Source organism: Papio anubis, chromosome 2 (assembly GCF_008728515.1).
Source record: "Papio anubis isolate 15944 chromosome 2, Panubis1.0, whole genome shotgun sequence".
NCBI classification, from domain to species: domain Eukaryota; kingdom Metazoa; phylum Chordata; class Mammalia; order Primates; family Cercopithecidae; genus Papio; species Papio anubis.
Genome location: NC_044977.1, coordinates 60,158,862 through 60,175,919, shown reverse-complemented (window position 1 = coordinate 60,175,919; position 17,058 = coordinate 60,158,862). Strand labels below are relative to the sequence as shown.

At 45.2% G+C, this 17,058-nt stretch overlaps 1 protein-coding gene across 13 annotated transcripts in view; it reads left to right on the top strand.

Annotated features, from left to right (window-relative positions):
• Positions 1-17,058, top strand: part of ITPR1 (inositol 1,4,5-trisphosphate receptor type 1) — a 354,333-nt gene that overhangs the window by 239,861 nt on the left and 97,414 nt on the right. The gene's annotated exons all lie outside the window — the stretch shown is intronic.

Sequence of the window (17,058 nt, the reverse complement as noted above, 5' to 3'; positions counted from 1 at the left end):
CTACTGGTATCCTGTTGTGATCATTTGGTCATAAATCAGACTTGGTTCCAAAACGTGAGTTACATTTGAAAATTGATAAAACACTGAGAATATGCAAAGGAAATTGGCGTAAGTTCTAGGACATAGTGGACACTCCATAAATGTTTGTTGAATGAGTAAATGATTGCATGAAGTTTATTTATAGTTTTTATCCAAGATTGCAGGGGATCTCATCACGGGATAACCAAAAGAGTTTGAACTGTGTGTGCTATTTAGAAGATTTAATTTTTATGTATCTGTAGATACTGCAGCTGTTGCTTACTAGAAGTTTCTCTACCTTTTGACTGAAAGTTTAATAAAGCCAAACCAATTTGAAATAATAGAGACACCAGGCTATGTTAGTCAGAAATGAATAGATGACTTTTTGAAAGGTAGATATGATTTATATTTAAAACTAATAATAAAAACTCAAATTCTATTTCTAGTTCACTTTTTATAGATGTCCTTAAAAAAACAATTTTCATGATTTTTTTCCCACAACAGTCATCTTAGAACATGAATTTTAATAATACATAAATAATATAACTTCTATATATGATTCCTTTAAATATTTTTAATACCTCCTTTATGCACTCTTCCTTCTTTGTTAGCTCTCTGAATAAGAGTTTTTTTTTTGGATGTGTGTCTGTGTGCAGACTTGTGTACACATACACACCCATATGTATTTTGATAAAAGCTTTATAGAGATACAGTCCACATACCATAAAATTCATCCTGACATATATATTTGACCTGACATATTCTTGGCCTTGAATTGAAATTCAGAGTCTCGGTTAATGAAGTCTTGGTTCTTTGTGCAACTTTGAAAAGGGCGTTTCTTCCTGTGAGTCACTGTGCCCTGGGCCAGGGTGCCTGGCTTGGCAGGTGCAGCACAGGTGAGATTTCAGTCCCTGCTTGCTCCCCCAGCCAGCACCCTTGTGCCTTGGCACAACCTATGCAGCCAACTGTGGTGGCCCTTTTATTTCGCCTTCCAATCCCCGCTTGCCCCAGTGTACACTTTTGAAAGTTCATTATCATGCATTGCACCAGGTTGGGGTTTGTGACAATGAGTTAGGCACCTGGGCCAATGGCAAGGCCCACTGCTTGTCTAAGTTGTTACATGGGCACAAGTCATACATATTGGGATTGCTTTTCATTTTGTCATGTGTGTGTGGGTGGGTCCTGCAGTCCTTCTCATCATTGGAATGTTGCCCAGCCACTGCTGTTTTCTGGGCTCCTGTGTTGGGATGGAAGCAGAGCTGAAATGCTCCTTGTCTTAGAACCACATGATTTTCTGTGATTCGAGCAGCTGAACTGCATACTCACTGAGCCCTTTCTGTGTATGTGCAGCTATACCAGGGGTGATGGGGCAATGGTTTCCAGACATTGGAGCCAATTCGTCTATGAGAATTTTCTCCAGGCATAGTCAAGTGTGGAAAATGAGGACAATGTGGTGAATTTTTCATAAACCAATGTATTCAGTTTGAAGACCTGGCCATTTTATTCTGAGATTATATCTCTCCAACCTTTATTCTTAGCGACAGTGTCTTCTTTAATGAAATGGTGTTGATTATGGATGATAGATTTTTTTTTTTCTGTTGGCCAGATTAGAAGTTGGAAACTCTAGGTTGTTATCCCTTCCCTTCCCCAAATTTTAAAGCTTTACTAGTTTGAGAAATCCCAGAATCCCAGTCTTCAAGAAATTGAACCTCTAACAAGGATACATAGATGTGCACATAGGAAGCTATGTCTCAAGGATGACATTTAGTGCCCTCCAAGAAGTAGAAGTGATGCTGGGGAACCATCAAGGAAGAAGGACCAGCATTTCTCTGGGGAGTTTGCAGAAGGTCTGTGGATGAAATAGGCTTTCAAGGATGGGCATAGGACTGAAAGGGGGAAACTGGGCATGGACCTGGGGCGTGAGGAATCTTTGTCATATTCCATGGAAAAGAAGGCCCAGAGGTGTGAGAGCAGCAGTTGGGTTTCCAGAACAGGGGTTAGGTCTTTCAGACCGAGGAGTGCTATGTAGAAGTGAAGGGCCTTGGATTTTGTATTTGGAGTTGGGGTTTGTATGCAGCAGCAGTGCAGCCCTCCAAGGGGCTTTGGAGCTGTAATGGAGGACTATACACCTGGCAGTATAGGACAGGTAAACTGAGGAAAGCAGGGTCCCAAGGAGGCAGTCTAAGAATTAAAAAGTTAATGGGCAGTAATTTATGGAAGAGCTGATGAGAACCTGAACTTAAATCTCTGATAAAAGAGGTCATAACTTGGGACAGGATATTTTCTCATAATGGCACAAGAGAGCTCTCTGGGTGCTGGAAACATATTCGACCATTTGTTTAGGTGGTGGTTACGTGAGTATGCACATGTTTAAAACTCAGTGATCATGTCCTTTGATGGGACACGGATGGAGCTGGAGGCCATTATCCTTAGTAAAATCACACAGAAACAAAATCAAATACCACACGTTCTCAGTTATAAGTGGGAGCTAAATGATGGGAACACATGGACACTTAGAGGGGGAACAACACCCACTGGGGCCTTTCGGAAGGTGGAGGTGGTGAGGAGGGAGAGGATGGAAAAAATAACTAATGGGCACTAGGTTTAATACCAGAGTGGTGAAGCAATCTATATGATAAACCCCAGTGACACAAGCTTACCTATGTAACCTGCAATTGCACCCCTGAATTTAAAATAAAAGTTTAAAAAAGAAAAAACAACAACTCAGTTGAGCCAGATGCTTAAAATTGGTGTGCTTTACTGTAGATATGTTATTTGTCAATCAACAAATAAAGGAGGGCAGGGAATGGGAGTCTGAACCTTGCTGGGACTAAAGGGGTGTGGGTGAGGGACAGGATATCATGAATAGAAACCCTGTCACTCCCTGCACCAGGCCCAGGCCTGGACCTGCTGATACTTGGCAAATGTTGGCTGAAATGGCACCTGATTAGACATGGGAGAGAAGTCAGAGGTCCCAGTCGGCTCTGGGCTTGGCATCGGGATGACCAGGAGCACAAAGGCACCATTAATTAAGTACTAACAATGAAGTACAGTGGCTGGTGGGGGCTGAGGGCTGCCTCACTGAGACTCCTGGGCAGACGATGTCTGTGGCTCTGGTGAGATGCCATGTTTCTCATGGAGCATCCTGATGGTGACGGCCAGGCACACACAAGCTGTTTTTCCTTCAAGTTCTTTATCTTGTAAGGTAATTATGAATATTAGTTTCATGTTTTCATACACTTATTACTCATACACCCAGGCTGCATGATGGAGTTACAGCAGTTCAGCCATGCATGGAGTGGGGCTGTTTTCTCTTGGGGGTACTCAGTGGTGGTGCGGGGGGCCTGTGGGCGCATGCCAGGATGGAAGGGTGTGGCCCCGAGGGGCCGCACACACATGCTGTTTTCTCCTCCCTGCTTCTGTGACCCCTGGGGGGCCCAGTCTAACCCCGTGTCTCATAGGAGGCCGATGGTTCCAGGAAAATGTCTTCTAGCCTAGACTTGACTTGTCAGAACCCCTTGGCCTCAAGCTTCTCTTTCTCTGGAGAAAATGATGTGGAACTAGGGTTGTGTCTGGGGCCAGTTAAGGACAGGAACCTTGAAGCCCCAGGAGGAGTGATTCAGAGTTTCATCTTGCTGTTGAGGAGTTGGTTCAGAGTAGTAAGTGGCCAGCTGGGAAGTGAGCCTGACTTGGGCTAAGACCGCAATGCGGCAATTAATGATTGCTGAGATGCTGTGCTCCACTGAAGACACGGTGGGTTCTGGCCACAGCTGGCGGAGCATGGTCACTTCCTGTTCAGTGTACCGTGGAGGGTCTCAGGAAGGGAAATGGGTCTGTGGTCAGCTGGTCTTCTTGAGATCCATGTTTCCTGATGACAGGTGGTAGAAAGGAGAATTGCAGGGAAGCAGGCAGGCCTACATGGTTCCAGAAATGTATACAGTCTGCCCTCTGTATTCGTCGGTTCTGCATCTGGATTCAACCATCTGCAGATTTAAAATATTCAGGGGAGACTGGGCACAGTGGCTCACACCTATAATTCCAGAGCTTGGGGAAGCCGAGGCAGGTGGATCACTTGAGGCCAGGAGTTCAAGACCAGCCTGGCCAACATGGCAAAACCCCGATTCTACTAAAAATACAAAAATTAGCTGGGTGTGATGGTGCAAGACTGTAATTGCAGCTACTTAGGAGGCTGAGGCACCAGAATTGCTTGAACTCAGGAGGTGGGGAAGGTTGCAGTGAGCCAAGATTGTGCCACTGCACTTGAGCCTGGGCGACAGAGCAAGATTCTGTCTCAAAAAAAATAAATAATAAAATATTTAGGGAAAAAAACATTAAAAATAATAATTCAGCTGTAAAAAGATAATACATATATTTTAAAATGAAGCATTAACAAGTATTTCCCATCCCTGGGCTTTCCGTTCTCATGTCTGTCAAGTATAAGGCATAAATGGACTCCCAGATTCCCTGCAGCTGTGAAGCAGGACATTTCAGTGATCATTAGATATTTTCCCCCAGGGAGTCTTAGAACCCCAGTGGTGATGGTCAGCTGATTCCATTTCTGAAGTCTTCCCTGGCTTGTGAAAATAATTATTAAAAATAATGGTGATTAGACAAACGATGGTACATTACATTGTGTTGGGCATTGTAAGTAATCTAGAGGTGATTCAAAGTATACACGAGGATGTGCCTAGGTTATATGTAAATACTACACCATTTTACATAAGACAGCATCCCTGGATTTTGGCATCTGCAGAGGTCCTGGAACCAGTCTTTCACGGATATCGAGGGACAACTGTATTGCCTGTCTGAGGACAGGCCTGCAAAAGAGCTCTTATGTTTAGCAGCACCTCCTCTCAGGATTCCGAACATGTTTCACGTGGAGAAGAAGAGTGAGACCTGCTTTCAAGTCCAGTTTTGTGTGAGATGAGGGAAGTTATCCCTGGGCTTCTGTTTCCATGTCTAGCATGTGTGAGGCATAAACAGACTCCCGGCTTCCCTGCAGCTTTGAGTCAGGACATTTCAATAATCATTAGATATTTTCCCCAAGGAGTCTTAGAACCCAGTGGCAATGGTCAGCTGGTCTTATTTCTTAAGTCTTTCCTGGCTTGTGAAAATAATTATTAAAAACGATAGTGATTAAACAAACCACCATACATCTATACAATGGAATAGTAGTCAGCAATGAAAAGGAATATATTGATGAGTGCAAGACATTGGATGTCTCTCAGAAGCATTATGCTGAGTGAAAAACATCAGTCTCGAAAGGTGACATACTATGTGGTTCCATTTCTATGACATTTTGAAGGGGCAGAACTCTTAAGATGGAGAACACATTAGCATTTGCCAGGGCTAGGCAGGAGGGGAGAATTTTACTAAAAAGGAAGAGCACAGAGGCATATTTTGGGTGATGGAACCATTGTGTGTTCTGTCTTTAGTAGTAGTCACACGAATCCACATGTGTGTGAACATTCATATAGCAGTACACCGAAGAAAGTCAATTTAGCTATATGATAATTTTATAAATTAAAAAAGTAAAAAACATATAATGATGATGATGATGAGAACCAACATTTATTAAGTGCTTATTATGTGCCAAGAATTATGCGTAAGGACTTTCTATGTATCATCTGATTTAATCTTCACAGCCTCCCTATGAAGTAAAGTACCGTGATTATCCCTTTTTATAGATGAGGAAACCAAAACTCAAAAGAGTTAAGGAACTTACCCCAAATCATACAAGCATTAAGTAGCAGAGCTGGCCGGGCGTGGTGGCTCATGCCTGTAATCCCAGCGCTTTGGGAGGCCGAGGCAGGTGGATCACGAGGTCAGGAGATCGAGACCATCCAGGCCAACACGGTGAAACCCCATCTCTACTGAAAACAAAAAATTAACTGGGCGTGGTGGCAGGCGCCTGTAGTCCCAGCTACTCAGGAGGCTGAGACAGGAGAATGGTGTGAACCCGGGAGGTGGAGCTTGCCGTGAGCCAAGATAGCATCACTTACTCCAGCCTGGGTGACAAAGCGAGACTCCATCTCAATAAATAAATAAATAAATAAATAAATAAACAAACAAACAAACAAACAAACTAGCAGAGCCAACATTTGAACTGGGGCAACCTGGCACCCCAAATTCCTCACTGCTCTTAATGGCTTCATTCTTCAGGATGATCTGAGGTAGGAGGTCAGGTGCTTTAGGAAGGAGGCTGACTTGGCTGCTTCTTACAAGGTAAATAATTGTCATCTCCAAAGGCAGAGGCATAAGAGGTTTGGGGATGGGTTCGTGGCTGCAGAGCTCAGAGCTCAGTAGCAAAGACAAATATGACTAGTATACAGTTTCATCTTGCTTAGTGATTTACTGCCTATGTAGTCCTTTCGTTCAAAATGTCTCATTTGAGTCTCCCAGTTGCTCTGTGGGTATGCCGGACCTGCATTATCCCCATTATAGAGATAAAGAAACAGAAACTCAAGGAGGTTATGACTTACTCAGAGCTCCAGAGCTGGACAAAACCCATGATAAAATATCCTGTACCTCTTGTCCCTCCCACCTCCACCTGTAGTTATCTGTCACTGAGTAACGACCTAAAAATTGCATAGCCTAAAGCAATGGCCATTTTGGTGCCTAGCATGATTCTGTGAGCTTGGGCTCAGCTGGGTGGTTCTTTTGCTCTGTGTGATCTTGGCTGGGTCTGCAATCATCAGGGGGTTGACTGGTCTTAGAACAGCTTATGTGGTCACTTGTATGACTGTGGCCGTTGGTGCTGGTCCTTTGCTGGGAGCTCAGCTGGGGGTACTGACTGACTGGAGTGCCTTGGTTCTCTGTGTGGTTTGGGCTTCTTAGAACATGGTGACTGGGTTCTGAGAAGCAGTGTTTCAAGAAGCAGGAAGTGGAAGCTACTAGCCCTTTCAAAGCCTGAGTTTAGAATTCCTAGAATGTCACTTCTACCACATTCTATTGGTCAAAGCCAGACATGAGGCCGGCCCCACTTCAAAGGTGGGGAGAAAAGCTCCATCTCTTATTGTGAGGAGGGTATGTGTATACAAAGAGAGAATTGTTGGAGACCACATTTGGGGACTGGGTCCCTCATCACCACCCCCATTATAATCGATTGAGCACCTACCATGGGTCAGCCAGGCCCCCAAGCTGGATGCCACAGCTACAGGAAAGGGAGACACCATTGTCTCTGCAGTTGAGGAGTTTGGATCTCCCTGCATACTAAATCCCTTCTTTGCGAAAGTGTCGACTCTGTCTTTCTCCTTTTGGATGTTGTATGAAAATTCAGTCCTGCCTTAGGATAAGCTCACTGGGAATCACAGCACTCCAGAAATTCTAGATTTCATTGTCCAGACCCTAGAGGATTCAATTTATGGGAATCCACAAATAATGACATACAGTGCTTGCTAGGCACTCTCATGGAGTTTGCTCCCTTATTATGAAACCCTGTCATCCATCACATCATCACCTAAAGCCCTGAAATGCCTGGAAGCCAAATACAGGTTACTTCCCAGTCTGGCATAATGGGCTCCCAGGGGTGGTGTCCCCAGGTCTCCCAGCATCAACTCTCCCTGTCCCGGCTCCTGCAATGGTGATAACATGTGAGGATAGATCGTAACTCCCAGATTTCTACGTGGCTGCCATCAGAGCAGGGTTCACATTGAATCCTCTGCTTGTGGGAACAAGGAGACAGTACCACAGCCCATGGATTTTCCAGAAACGAGTGACACGTTGTCAGGTGATAGGATCACGCTTGTCTTGAAGAGAACTTCCTGCTTTCTTTCTCCCCACTCTGGTGCCACCCGCTTCCTGCCAGCCCCCAGAAGAAATATTTCCTTGTGGCTTGATGTTTTGTAGCAAGTGGAAAACTATAAAATAAGCATTTGCTTATGAATTAATTTTTGGCACACACGGGGCTCAGCAGGGCTCACGGCACTTTCATATCCGTCCTTCGAGTCCTTGCCAATTTCTGTGTTCCTTCCTCCTAAGATGTTCCCACCAGTGTCTGGGGGAAGTTCCCTTCGCTTCCTCTTCCTTACAGAAGGACAGGGGCTGTCCTTACCTGGAATGAAGAGTAGGAGAGGCTATCTTTGGACATACCTCGTTTTTTATTTTTATTTTTTTAAGCCAATACAGATGTTTTGGGATATGTATGCTGACGTGCCCATAGAGAACCTCCTAGCACATTATGGGGATAGATGGTTAAACATTTTTTTGGACTAATTGCTTCTGGTTTCAGAAGCACCGGGAATTTCATGTATCAAATGGCTGCCCACGTCTATTCTTATGCCAAAGTCTAGTCTACAGACACACCCGAAAAGGGTTTTCTTTTCTGCACGTAAGCAGCTAGAGATGGAAAATGTGAGAAGTGCTCCGTCAGGAAACTGGCCTGCGAATTCAGCAGAGAGAGTGATCCCTGGTTCATGAGGCCTTTCCTACACCACACTCTTTTTTTTTTTTTTTTTGAGGTTGGCTTAAGAAATCAGCCCAAGAACCAGTGTTAGATAGGAAATCTCACATCCCTTCCAGAAGTCACTGCAACACAGTGTGGGAGGGACACGTTGGTTGGGCTACCTCTGACCCCAGTTAGCAGAGAGATGAGGGTGGAAAGGGTAATTTGATTTGCCTCTGCTGGAAACGGAAGGCCAGTTTGTGAGGAAGATCAGCCTTGGTTTGACAGGGCAGTCACCCTGAGGAGGAGGAAAAGATTGGTGTGTGAGCAAGTTACGTAAATGGGTGTTGTTTTTGGCAGGGAAGTCAGGAATGAGTCACTTCTGAGCGGTGTTTTCTAACCTCAGTTTTATCCATGTGGGAAAGGAGTGGAGCCAGCATTGGAGTCAGGGCAGCTCTCCTCCTGCATGTGAGGGGTTCGAGAGCTGTTGGCATTAAAGAAAGAGGGAGGCAGTGACTTGTCGCCAGCAGGCGTCCCCAGAGACCCTGCCCTTCCGCTGAAGCTGTGAGGGGTCAGCAAAGCTGTCCCAGGTTGGCTCAAGGACCAGCTGGGCTCCTTTGAGAAATGGTGGAGTAAAGTTGGGGACTCGGGGAGGACCCCTGGAAGGAGAGAGCCTATCACATACAGGAGCATGGCCTTCAGACCACAATATTTGTGCTGGAATTCTAGCTCTGCCCCTGCCAGCCTTGAGTGACCTTGGGGTTTGTTAGAGCAACTTTGAAACTCAGTTTCCTCATCTGCAAAATGAGGGTTGGAAAAGCCTAGTCCCTTCCTTATGGAGTTGCAAAGAACATGGGGGTAAAGTGTGTGGTCCGGTAGACATGTAGAGGTGCTGCCGGAGCTGCTGATTTTGTGGTGTGGGTACAGCCTGGGCTCAAGCCCTGACTCCTACATGCCCACATCAGGACTCCTGGCGAAGTCCACCTCACTCATCCCACTGGTTCCTGACTTGGAGAACAGGATGGTGACAGTTCCCACCTCAGAGAACTCCTGAGATGGTTTCACAGACTATTTATAGAAAGCACCTCACGCAGCATCTGGCCAATACAAAGATCTCAAGATGATGTTCTTATTTTTATTTGTTTGTATATGTTTTTAAGAGATGGCGTCTTGCTATGTTGCTGAGGCTAGACTTGAACTCCTGAGCTCAAGCAATCCTCCTGCCTCAGCCTCCTGAGTAGCTGGGACTATAGGTGCTGGCCACCATGCTTGGCTCTAATTAATAATGTTTTTATTTATTTTAAATACATGCTGTATTTTATGAAAGTTGTTTTCTGTCTAAAATCCTACTTCTGATATTTTCCATTTTTGCATAGTGGTTTATCATCCAGCGGGCCTGGGGGACGCTCTGTTTTATGTTATTTACACACTCAATTGACCCAAGTCCCTCTGACTGTATATTAAAAATGATTTTAGAACTCCAGGACATTGGGAAATGTCATTACCTTGGGTACAGGTTATTTAGGTTGGTGCGAAAGTAATTGCAGTTTTTGCCATTAAAAGTAATGAGAGACGTTCTGGGATGAAGCAGAAAGAAAAACAGCAATCTACTCACTTCTTTGTGGTTTGAAGTGCTCCCTGGCCCAGGCCATTGTCTTGTCTGCCCTTTTTTCCTTTCCTTTCTTTCCCTCCTGCTTTCTTTGCCTTCGACCTGAACACCTCACACCCTTCTTCACCATTCTCAGGAAACTGGACTGTTATTGAACAAGAATCCTTGAGGATGTTTGGTTTAAATCCAGGTCTTCAGGAAGAAACTCAAAATTCGCAAGTCATTGCATTCTTAGGCATATCAGACTTGAGTGAGCTCTCCTGCAGAAGAAGATAGCAGTTCCCACAGCTCTGCCCTGGTCATCCTTAGCGCAACTCTCCTAGTGACGGCAGATACTAGATAATGCATGCACCTACTGGCATTCAGTTTCCCAGTTCGGGGCAAGAAATTATGGCAAGAATTGTCAGCATCATTCATCCGTGAGTCCTTCCAGGTTGGTTGTAAGAGGCACAATCCCTTTGAGGTGGTCCCAGGGGAGAATGTGCATCCTGGTTCACGCTTCCAGAGGAGCTGGAGACCCAGCATGATTTTCCTTCTTTCCTGAGTAGCAGAACCAACAATATGGACAGAAGTGGACAGTGACATACATCTGCTTGTCTGGCCTTCCGTGACAGGACTGCAACTGTTGAGGGGAAGGGGGAGGGGAAGATCTTTGGAAGCAGAATGTTAATCTCCTTCCTTCCTGCGAAAGCTAGAAGCAGGAATTTGTTTCTTGTTTGTTTGTTTGAGACAGAGTCTCACTGTGTTGCCCAGGCTGGAGTGCAGTGGTGCGATCTCAGCTCACTGCAACCTCTGCCTCATGGTTTCAAGCAGTTCTCCTGTTTCAGCCTCCTGAGTAGCTAGGACTACAGGTGCCTGCCCCCATGCCCAGCTAATTTTTTGTATTTTTAGTAGAGATGGGGTTTCTACATGTTGGCCAGGCTGGTCTTGAGCTCCAGACCTCAAGTGATCCACCCACCTCAGCCTCCCAAAGTGCTGGGATTACAGGCATGAGCCACCGCGCTCGGCTAAGAATTTGTTTCTAAGAGGAGATGTCTTCAGAGAGAACCTCAGGTTTTCCACGGTCTCTAAAATGTTACTAAAAGTGCAGAGAAAAATGACAGAGAAGACCTGGAAATTTTTGTAAAGCGATCAATTCGTTTTATCCCACTGAATCCTCAACAGGTCCAGATATTACTATTTCTTTCTCTTCCTTCAGATCTAGCAAGAGGTCTATGTTCTTCCTAACTTTCTTTAGTGACTTCTGAGTATGAGATGCCTCTTGGGAACTGCCAGGCAGAGGATTGGTCAGTCCTCCTCTGGAGGTTCAGGGATTAGTAAATGGTAGCCCACAGGAAAAGTCCAGACAGCCGCCTATGTTTGTAGATAAAGTTTTATTGGTGCATAGCTGCAGTTTTTCCTTTGGGATTGTCCTAACTGCTTTCCTGCTTCAAGGGCAGAGTTGAGTAGTTGTGACAGACTGTGATGACCCTCAGCGTGTGAAATGTTTACCATTTGGCCCTTTGGAAAAATGTTTGCTGACCCCAGAGTTTGTTTAATCTTTACTACGTAGATGTTAAACTGCCTAAGGGAAAGAAACACAGTATTTCCCCTTTGTTCTGTGCTCCTCACCCCCTAGTATGGCAATTTTTAAGTAAATATTCACCAGATGAGCAATATCCTAAGTCCCAAGGTATGTTGGCCACTTACTCAGCTAATAAATGGGAATTCAAGGAAACAGTCTGGGGCGGGCCTGCCTCCCTGCCTCCCTGCCTGCCTCCCTGCCTCCCTCCCTCCCTGCCTCCCTCCCTCCCTGCCTGTCTCCCTTCCTTCCTTCCTTCCTTCCTTCCTTCCTTCCTTCCTTCCTTCCTTCCTTCCTTCCTTCCTTCCTTCCTTCCTTCCTTCCTTCTTTCTCTCCTCTCCTTCTCTTTCCTTCCTTCCCCTTTTCTTTTTTCTTTTCTTTCTTATTTTTCTTTTTCTCTTCTTTCTCTTTCTTTTGTTTTCTTTCTTTCTCTCTCATTCTCACTGTCTTTTTTCTCTTTCCCTCCTTCCCTCCCTCCCTCTCTTCTTTCCTTTCCTTCCCTTCCTTTCTTTCTTTTCTTTCTTCCTTTTGGTGGGGGCAGACAGGGTTGTTTTTTAAAAGACATTTTCTTTCCTAGAGTGATCTCTGCTTTCCCCACATAGCCTCTGCCAGGATATACTCCATCACCCCAGTTTAATACCTTTCAACACAGATTTGGGAGGCAGATAAAGCAGGACATTCCTTAGGGAATTGTCTGTGTAGCCTGAGAATCCAGACACCTGCGATTACAGACTTTTGATCTGTGAGCCCCCTCTGACCATCCTACCCCAAAGCATCACGTTTCCAGGTTAGTCACTCCCTTATGGCTTAATGCTGTGCTATTTCTGTGCCTCGTACAAACGTTTTCCTAGTGGTGAACACAGGGACTTCTCAGGGCATGTACAATTGACCTTAAAACATCTGAAATGTTAGAGCCCCATCTCCAACCTGTTTGCCTTCTTTTTCTACCGATCCCCTTGGGTAATCTCATCTACTCCCAAGGCCTCCAGCAGCCATTTATGCCAACACCTCCCAAAGATATAGCTCCCGGTCCCACCTCTCTGCTGATTTCTAGATTTCTGCTCAAATCCCTGATGGGCATCTCCACTTGTGTTAGCTGTAAGTTAGCAGGACCCCATGATGCCGTCATCTCCCTTCCTCCATTCCATTTGCTCTCTTGTGTTCCATAGCTTTGTCAGTGGACTCACCAACAGCCAAGGATACCCAAGCTAGAAGCTTTGCAGTCATCAGATTTCTTTTTCTCTTGCTTTTGCCCCAGGAACTAATCTGTGCCCACTTTACCTCCTGGGAGTTTAACCATTGTTAGGACTTACAATGAACCAGATAGTTGGCACTGTGAAGTCAGAGTGGCCCAGCTGGGAATGCAGGAGCTGCAGTTTGAAACTAGGCACTGTGGCTTCAGGACTCATATGCTTGACCACCAGGCTTGACCGCCTGCCGGCATGGGGCTGCTGAGCTCCGCACTTGCCAGCCTTTTCGCCTGGATAACTGAGTTAGCCTTTTAGTGGCCTCCCTGCCTCTGGGCATTTCTCTCTTCCACGCGGTTGTCAGTGATGCCCCCCAAATGGAACCCTCACCACTTGCTTCCCCATCTGAACAGCCTTCTGTGGAGTATGGAGTCCATGGCCTCCCTGACGGAACCCATCAGTGCCTTGCGTGGTCTGGCCCCACCTGGGTTTCTCCACTCACTCCCCCACACTCATTGTCCTGCAGCTGCAACTCACGCCTGCCAATCCCCAGCGGGGCTGTGAACTCAGATGCCTTTGCTCCATGTGGACATGCCTTCATTCCCTTTGCCTGGCAGGCTCCCTGGGCCCTGATAGAAATGTCTCCTACTCTAGAAACTTCCTCTTGATCCCCTGAGGCAGAGATAATGGACTGTGCTTCATTTACTGCAGTAATGACCACACTTCAACTAGAGCTTGACTGTAAGACCCAAGGGGGCAGAGACCAAGTCTGTCGTCACCCCGAGTCCCCTCGAGGAGCCTCCACATGTGCTGGATGAAAGGTCTTCAGTGTGTACGTGATGAATCAGTGTGGATACTCCTACTGTGTAAATTATTCTGGGAATTCACTGAGATAATATGTGGAAGGCACTCAGCTCAGCATGAAGCTTTTAACACATGGTAACAGCCCATCCAAAGCAACTCGGCTTACTTTTTGGTTGTTTCTCTTCCCTCACCCACTAACTCACCCAAGAGTGCACTTTCTTCCGAGGTCAAGTCTCCATCTGACTCCCCAGCACTCAGACTGTAAATGTAGAAATTGAAGTTCTGACCCAATGTGGCCACCATGTTACTTTAGCCTTCTTACCATTTCTGAATAGAAACATGAGGATGTGAAATGTGAACGTGTGTTGTTGATGGTTATTACCATTTTAAAGGAGACCTTCTTTAGGTGTGGGAGGGAGTTAAGTTGATCTGATCCCACAGGAAATACATAATGTCAGCTTGGAGAAATACCCTTATGATGGCAGCAGTCCTCTTTTCTTCTTGTTTGTAATAATGATGGACAGTAGTGGTAACAAGTGCTCATGTGCCGGGGCTAGCCAGGAGTCCTCACTGCATGGTCTCATCCCCTCTTCCTGGGGCTCCTATGTAGTAGGTACTGCTTTGATCCCTTTCTGCTAATGAGGAAATAGAAGATCCGAGAGGTAAGGTTATGTGCTCAGAGTCACAGAGCCAGCTGGTAGTTGTGCCAGGGTTTGTTTTCTGCCAGAACATGAGTTTGTAGCCTCTCTACCATGCCGTGCCACCTCCTTACTCCACCGATTTTCCAGGCACAGACATGGCCGCTTCAAGGACCTTGCATCTGTTTGCCAGGCAGGATGGAATTTGTGGCTCCACATCTTGTTGTCTTTGATAATGGAGTCTTTGTGGGAGACACTGTGCCCTCCTGATAATCAGAAGGCAGTTCAAGTGGTCGGTGTATTTGCTTTGTTTATAAGGTCTGCCCATGAATTCTGGAGGAGGAAATCATGAAAGACTTTTCCTTTCAGACTGGGCATCTCATTTGCCAAATGACAATTATATGTGCTACATACATGTACTTCCAGCAAGTTCCAGGTTCCCAGGTCTTAGGAAAGTTAATGACAATAAGACTGTCCTACGGAACTTCCTCACTGTGGAAGAAATTGATAGCAGCTCATCTAATCAGGGCCCTTATGAAAAGTTAGATTAATAGCAATTTTTGTTTTTCGCTTGCATCTAAAGAAGCATATGTTCTTTGGCATCGTGTGAGGATTATTAGATCTCAACTTTTGCCCGTTTTGCTCAGAGAAGCTAAATGCACCAGATATTCCCCACATCTGAGTCTGTACTGGTTGAAGAATATTCATGTTTGGGGGAAAGGAAAGGAAGGAGGGTCTTCTCATTTTTGTGAAGTGCCCAGCACTGTGCATGGAGCCAGTAGGTACTCTATCTGGACTACATGGAATAGTCCCAATTGCAGAATAGTCCCAATTGCAGATGAAAAAAGCCATGTGTCTTACCCAAAGTCACCCAGTCGGCAGAGCTGGGATGTGAACACAAGGCCCTCAGAAGTCTCTCAGCTTTCTACCATGCTAGCCAGCCTTTAAGTTACATGAGTCCAATGTGAGGGAGCTCTTCAGTGCCCTGTACCCACTTTGGAGCTCTGCCTACTAGAGAGCAGCGTCTATCTTGTTTTCGTTCAGGGTGGGAACAGACCGCACTGATTATTTGATCTGAGAAGCAAGTAGTCACTGCTTGGTTAGCCAATGAGTTCTCAAGGTAGACCTATCAAATGGAGTGGAACAGAAGCACATTTTGTTTTATAACCATGTATGAGCTTTTCCTTAATTTCTGCTGGTGTCCTTCTGGTGGGTTCCTTCCTCACAATAGTTAGAGGAGAGCTTGTCCCCGATATAAGAAAGGTTCCTCAGTTATTGTTTCTGTAGGTTTTCTGGAATTCATCTTGAGGTTAAGAGTGAAGGCTGGGATGCACTGCAGAGCTATTGCAAACCCCTCTACTATTTCCAATTAGTGGATACATGTGTGAGTTGTATGCCTGTCTTATATTTACAAGAGGAAGTATCCCATTTAATTTTATTTTCACACCAAAAGCCCAAGTGTTAAGAGAACACGGTGTTTTAACACTCCCTCGGTTATCAGCTGCAGAGCGGAGGTTGTATATTGTCACATACAGTTTTTGGAGTATATTTCTACATTTGTTACCTGGCAACATTGCTGCATTGGGACGTGAAGTTGTATTGGTTCCTAGCAGACCCTCACTGTTCATACTGTAGAAGGCAGAAGTTGTTTTCCTCCACAGGGATTTAAAAGAGAAGGCACAAGGCTAGTGGGGTTTGGCTGACAGATGGGCTGATGCGCTTCAGTGACATGACCCAGAACCAGGCGCTGGGCAGGGGATGTGGACTCTTGTCCTGTCCCAACAACAGCTCCCTTTAACGCTAGATCTGGTTCCTCACATGTTAGACAAGGGTTAGTATTAGGTAACCTTGAATACTAATTCGTGATTCTTTATCTTCTTGAAGTAAAAACAAAACAACAAACTTTTATTCTGGTCATTTTATGAGTCATCTGAGCACTTCCAGTACCGTAATGGCAAATAGCTAATACATGGGTACCTTTTCAATTGTTCACATTGGATACCCAATTCCCTGCCTTAATTTATGCATTATTGTGGTTTTGACCACTTACTAGTTCTGATGAGAGAGGAAATCCCATAGTAGGAGTGACAGCCAGAGCATCTCTTGTTGAGGTAACCCCTTGAGCTGATTATAGCCCTATGGGGTATTTTGGTTTGCTGATCTATGATACATTGAAAACACTGTATATAGAATTTTTCAAATGCTTAACTGGGGTGTCCATATACACTGAGGTCATTTTATTCCCCCCTACTTTCAACCTGTTTCACTGACACTTAACCCTGAAGACATTTGCATTGGAAACTTTGCATTATATGTTTGAAAGTCCTCTCGTTTCAAGCCACACATTCTAAGACTCAGCAAAAGCTTATTGACACCAAGGGCATTGAATTCACCAGCACCTTTAACGTTTCTGGAAGAATGCTTGCTAGGGAAAAGTTCCCATGGTAACTGTTTTTAAAAGAGTTTTGTAGCATCAACAGGTTAGACGTGAAGTCAAAACCATGGAGCTCAGCAGCATACCCTATAAGCATGTACTCCTTTTTAACCACCCCCTAACAAAGACACTGAAGCGACCTGTTTGTAAGCCCTGACAGGCACTGGAGAGTCTAGCCAGGTTGGGCTGGATTTCAGGGGACCTGATTTGTGTTGCCCTGTGCAGTGCTCATTTCCATAAGCATCTTTAAGGAGAAGGCCTTTTCCATCCATTGGACTCTTACCGTCATGCCTGTTAAGGAACAAAAAGACAACTGATTATGCCTGGAGGGTATTTAGAAACCATCAGTTACCTTTGAATATACCTGTGGTGCTCCAACCTCCTTTAGAAAACCCAAGATGCCATTTTAATGATGCTTTGCTCT